The sequence below is a fragment of the Nematostella vectensis genome, chromosome 6, assembly GCF_932526225.1.
Source record: "Nematostella vectensis chromosome 6, jaNemVect1.1, whole genome shotgun sequence".
Taxonomy (NCBI): domain Eukaryota; kingdom Metazoa; phylum Cnidaria; class Anthozoa; order Actiniaria; family Edwardsiidae; genus Nematostella; species Nematostella vectensis.
Window position 1 is genome coordinate 17,626,102 of NC_064039.1, and position 6,166 is coordinate 17,632,267.

At 38.0% G+C, this 6,166-nt stretch overlaps 1 long non-coding RNA gene across 1 annotated transcript; it reads left to right on the plus strand.

Moving 5' to 3' along the window:
- The first annotated feature begins 411 nt into the window (after window positions 1-411).
- On the plus strand, window positions 412-3,219 carry LOC125568061. The gene is made up of 3 exons (XR_007312046.1): window positions 412-774; window positions 1,614-1,722; window positions 2,407-3,219. It is a non-coding gene; the product is annotated as an uncharacterized LOC125568061 (long non-coding RNA).
- The last annotated feature ends 2,947 nt before the right edge of the window (window positions 3,220-6,166 follow it).

The following is a 6,166-nucleotide window of genomic DNA, read 5'->3' on the forward strand; positions in this document are numbered from 1 at the left end:
CCTGAAAAAAATCCCAAGTTGATCTGACGTGGATTCGAACCCCGGTCCTCTTGTTTGAGAAGCGAAGCCCGTACCACTGAGCTATCGCGCCACTCTCTTGAAAACTAGAAGTAACTACCAAGCCTACCTGAAAAAATCCTATAGTAACTACCGTATAGACTTGTTTACCCAGCCTTATAAGGTATAGAGTAGCTTTTTCTTGATATCTCGAGAGTGGCGCTATGGCTCAGTGGTACGGGCTATTTTTTTGCTAATATCAGGAACGTTTTATAAAACGCATATAAATAGCTTTAAGAATATTCGGTTTCTTGTTTAACCAAGTGATTTGTATTTTGGCAGAAAGAAAAAGCGATGAAAAATTGATATTCGCATTATTTTAGGATTACTTTGCCTTTAGAGTAATAATAACAGCTTCACCGGCGGAGAGGAAGTCAGTCATATGCGAGAGGAAGTGACGCGCAAGCGTATCTATTGTTTTCCCTTCACGTGACTACCACGGCGGGCTATTCGCATAGCGTGTTTAGAAGTGTGACTTTGGTTCATCTAACTTCTCTCTAAATCCACTCCAAAAGATGCGCTATTTCTTTCAATGACATCAAATCGAATGGCAAAGCCTACCAATGAAAACATGTTGACCACATAACCTTTAAGTTTTGAGGGAAAACAGAGCTTTTAATGCGGGAAATCAGCGACTGCGTGCGTGAGGTGAGAATTCAACAGTGAAGACAAAACTCGCTGAAATTGTCGCCGAAAGGGAGCCCCAGAGACTTTCAGGTAAGCCTAACTGATCGGAACCAGTTCTTGTTTATTCGTTTCTTGAATATTTTTTGTCTTTAAGGGCAACCTTTCGAGTTTAGGCGTTTTTTTTTTCCTCTTTGAGTAGTGTCTATCATTCGCTTCGAATCAGCGTTCCGCCGTACGCTAAAGAGCCTTCGGTTCTATCTTATCTGGCCAGCGGAGAAATCTTATATTCTTCACATGAAGCACTTGTTTTATTGAATTGTATTTTATACAAATCAATGTTTTTTTTTAAGATTATGCTCGGTTGTTATTGAGCTAGTACATTGCTTGGCATCTGTTTATTTTTCTGGTTCAAATGCAACCAGATGTAAAATGATGATTTTCAATGGTAAGAACAACCCTTTTACATTTTCAGCAGAAAATCCCTAAGAAATGTTGCATTTTTGATTGTGTCTGTTTACTATAAGTTTTAGTTGTCCAGTATTTTATGCTTTGGTTCAAAAAGAGGATGACACTTAATTCAAAGTCAGTCAACATAATCAATATAAGCAATCAATATCAGGGGTTTCATTAGAAGGCAGGTACTGGCAGTTAACCGCCACCGTCAACTTAAAACGCTGATCTCAGATCTAATAAAGTTTGCAAATGAAGCATGATTCGTGATAAAATACCATTTGACATTATGCTATTGTCACTATCATCTATTCTTGATTTTGATTGTTTTTCATTAAGTTAATTGTCTGTTACTTTTGAACATATTCATTTTTTATTGCTTGAGAGTCGTAGGGTTTTTTTTTTGCCACCATCCTTGATGTGAAACAAGAAAGATGTTTCTGCGATTCGAGCCTGCCAATTGATTTTTTCCCTTTTAGCTGCATTTAACAGTATTTCCAAAGCCTGAAGGATAACATATATAGAAAGTATGATGGGACACTGGATGCTCATAGGAAATCATGCAGACAGTACCAGACGGTCATCATAGTGAGTATTTAAAATTGAATATTGTTGGTGTAGTTAAACCCTCTGAATTTTCTCATTAAAATTTTCTCTTTAACACAATAGCATTTTAGTTTTTATGAACTCCTTTTATTCTTAAAATTTCCACAAAGGTTTTGATAGGTTGGTATCAATATTGCTATTATACTTGCTTGAATGGCTCTTTTAAAGGATTGTATTAAAATTTTAAATGCTGTATTTGCTGGAAAAAGTAGACTTGCACTTGTGCAACACTTGTGTGTTTGTAAACAAATCAAATGACTTTTTGTTTGGTGAACTTGCACTCTCTCCAGCCTTTGGTGGCAAAATAACAGCACAACAAGTAACTAATTCAGCATTTACAAACTATCCAGAAAATTAGAGATTGTCAATAAGGGCTTATCCCCTTGTGTGAGGGTGCCACACAAAAAGCCATAGGATCACCTTAGTGCAAGTTCACTTGGGGAGTGCACTAATGAAAAAACAATATAGATTCCAAAAAGGATGACAAAATAAAATAATAGTTTCTGAAGACATAGTCACTTCTCTTTCCTGGTCAAGAAAATATGAAACTGTGCAAAGCTTTTCCTGCATTTATGGCTATGAAGAAGGGAATAATAAATTGAGCTCGACAAGTATAGGCTTTATAAAACAGTGCAGATACTTATCAAACAATTTCTTCCTTTACAGAAACAGCAGATAGTCCTAAATGCTGCGGAGGCTATTAACTGGCCAGAGGAGAAGAAGGAGAGGTTTGCCGATGTTCTGAATGATGTACACAACATTTCATCAGAGAAGAGCGAGGAAGAGGGAGATGGGGTTGTCTTCTTCTTTAAATCATTGAATTGGGAGAGAAAAAAGCTTAGGATTTTGAAGGTGTTAGAAAGCCATCACTGACAATGTAACTTAGTCGCAGGGCTTTGCTCAAGATGGCAAAGAGAGTGAGAGGAGTAAGACGATCAGACAGACCCTGTCCAGAGAACACCAAGAAATAGGCAGTATTAAAGCGAACCTCCAATGAGATGCTTGACGGCAGTGCACCAAGATCTCTACATACCTCTACCCCGCAGCGTCCAACACAATCCAATAGTATTTAGTCCATATTTGTCAGCAGGGAATAGGGTTATGTAAGTCTATTTCTTTTTATATCATCAATACAAAATATTTCTTAAAAATCAAATACGATTTACAAGGCTCTTGTTAATTTTTGGCTAGGGCTTTTCAGCCTTTTTAAATAATTTTCATGATGTTTTTGTCTCTATTCTACATTTGTATATACATATAAAAACATTGATTATTTCCTACTTTCATAAAATATGCTTTTGAGTCAAGCTGACTGTTTGATTTTTGTTCTACATTAGTTTTCGTAGTTAGCATTTTATCACATAAAAGATGGCTTTTTAGATGTAAGTTATAAGATTTGTATATCAAATCAGATTTCATGCCATTATGCACATGTAAGAGACGACAGAGGATTTAAATAAAAATAGAATGGAAGCTTAATATTGATTGTGTCTCCCTGCTCAAAAATTATTATGATGATGTGGATTAAACTATGCAAAATTCTCAGTGCTCCAGCCGTGAACGCTGTAGAACCACACACAATCTATATTGAAAAACACCTAGAAACGTTATTTATAGGTTCTTAAATATGAAATTGAGATAAACTTTCTAAATGTTAAAAGGTGAAATTTAATGAGTTCATAATAGTTATATAAAGGTACACTTGAATGGCTTTAAAAATTCAGGATAGTCACATAAACGTTTATTTAAGGACCTTAAAAGAAATTTAAAGATAATATTTAATGGCTTTAAAATTCAGGAAAGTTACATTAATGTTTATTTAAGGAACTTAAAAGTTATTAAAGATAAGATTTACTGAGATTTACATGTTCAGGATAGTTTCATAAAGTTTAAATTTTTGTATCTTTCAGTGGTTTTCTTAAAGGTTTCGAAATGAACATTTCGAAACCTTTAAAAAAGCGCTGAAAGGTACTTATAGTTAATATTTCAGCCTACTGAAAGATACACTGAAATGTATCTAAAGTTTAAATTTCTTCGCCTTTTTGTATACATTTAAAGGTACTTATTTCCTTTTTTTCGTCCAGTGAGGGGTATAGGGTAGTAAGTGCTAAGTCATATGGGTGTAGCTTAGTTAGCGGTGGGTACTCATGGGTATAAGGTAGTTAGTGCTAGGTAGTAGAGGTGTAGTTTAGTTAGGGTTGGGTATTCAGGAGTATAGGCTAGTTAGTGCTAGGTCGTAGGGGTGTAGTTTAGTTAGGGGCGGGTACTCAGGGTTATAGGGTAGGTAACTGCTCGGTTATAGGGGTGTAGTTTAGTTAGGGTTGGGTATTCAGGGGTATAGGGTAGTTACAGCCAAGTCATAAGGGTGTAGCTTAGTTAGGGGTGGGTATTCAGGGGTAAAGTGTAGTTATTGCTAGGTCATAGGTGAGGCTTAGTTAGGGGTAGGTATTCAGGAGTATAGCCTAGTTAGTGCTAGGTCGTAGGGGTGTAGCTTAGTTAGGGGTGGATACTCAGGGATATAGGGTAGCTATTATTATTAATTATTATTATTAATTATTATAATGTACCCATATTACCTAGCTCTTTAAACCCTGTGCCTGTTTGAACCATCCCCTAAAACCCTGCACCTCCAAGACCAAGCCATTGATACCCTCTACCCCTGTGTACCCACTCATTCATAACTTGCACCCCTATGACCTAGTTCTTGATATCATTGACCCTTATTACCATCCCTTGAAACCTAGTACCCTTTGACCAACTCTTTTTACCCTGTACACCTGTCAAGTCACCCACAAACTCACTTATCTTAACGTCCCCTTATCGTCCTTGTCTTTACACCCCTGAAAAAATCCCAAGTTGATCTGACCTGGATTCGAACCCCGGTCCTCTTGTTTGAGAAGCGAAGCCCGTACCACTGAGCTATCGCGCCACTCTCTTGAAAACTAGAAGTGACTACCGTATAGCCTTGTTTACCCAGCCTTATAAGGTACAGAGTAGTTTTTCCTTGATATCTCGAGAGTGGCGCTATGGCTCAGTGGTACGGGCTTTGCTTCTCAAGCAAACGGGCCAGGGTTCGAATCCAGGTAAGATAAACTAGAGACTTTTTCAGGGGTGTTAAGGTAAGGACGGTGGCATTAAGGGGTGGGTGCACAGGGGTACAGGATATAAACGGCAGGGGTGCAAGCTGGTAAGCGCTTGGTCATACATGAGTAAAGGGTAGTTATGTGATTAGGTGTCATAGGGGTGTAGGTCAGTTAGGGATGGGTAGGCAGGGATATAGGGTAGTAAGTGCTAGGTCATAGGGGTATAGTTTAGTTAGGGTATGGTTTTAAGGGGTATAGGGTAGTTAGTGCTACGTCACAGGGGTAATGGGTGCTAAGTATTAGATGTGTAGTTTAGGGTACTTATATGATTAGGTGTCTTAGGGGTGTAGCTTAGTTAGCGGTGGGTACTCATGGGTATAGCGTAGTTAGTGCTAGGTCATAGGGGTTTAGCTTAGTTAGGGGTGGGTACTCAAGGGTATAGGGTAGTTACAGCCAAGTCATAAGGGTGTAGCTTAGTTAGGAATGGGTACTCAGGGGTATAGGGTAGTTACAGCCAAGTCATAAGGGTGTAGCTTAGTTAGGGGTGGGTATTCAGGGGTATAGGCTAGTTAGTGCTAGGTCGTAGGGGTGTAGCTTAGCTAGGTGTGGGTACTCAGGGGTATAGGCTAGTTAGTGCTAGGACATAGGTGTGTAGTTTAGTTAGGGGTGGGTACACAAGGTTATAGGGTAGTTAGTGCTACGTCACAGGGGTGTAGCTTAGCAAGGGTTGGGTACTTAGGGGTAAAGTGTAGTTATTGCTTGGTCATAGGGATGACGCTTAGTTAGGGGAAGGTATTCAGGAGTATAGCTTAGTTAGTGCTCAGGGATATAGGGTAGCTATTATTATTAATTATTATTATTAATTGTTATTATTAATTATTATTATTATTATTATTAATTATTATTATTAATTATTATTATTAATTATTACTTTTATTATTATTATTAATTATTAATTATTATTATTAATTATTATTATTAATTATTATTATGTACCTATATTACCTAGCTCCTGAAACCCTGTGCCTGTTTGAACCATCCCCTAAAACCCTGCACCTCCAAGACCAAGCCATTGATACCCTCTACCCCTGTGTACCCACTCATTCATAACTTGCACCCCTATGACCTAGTTCTTGATATCATTGACCCTTATTACCATTTCTTGAAACCTAGTACCCCTTTGACCTACTCTTGTTACCCTGTTCACCTGTCAACTCATCCACAAACTCACTTATCCTAACGTCCCCTACGTCCTTGTCTTTACACCCCTGAAAAAAGTTGATCTGACCTGGTGGGCAATCAGGGTTATAGGGTAGTAAGTGCTGGGTCATAGGGATGCAGCT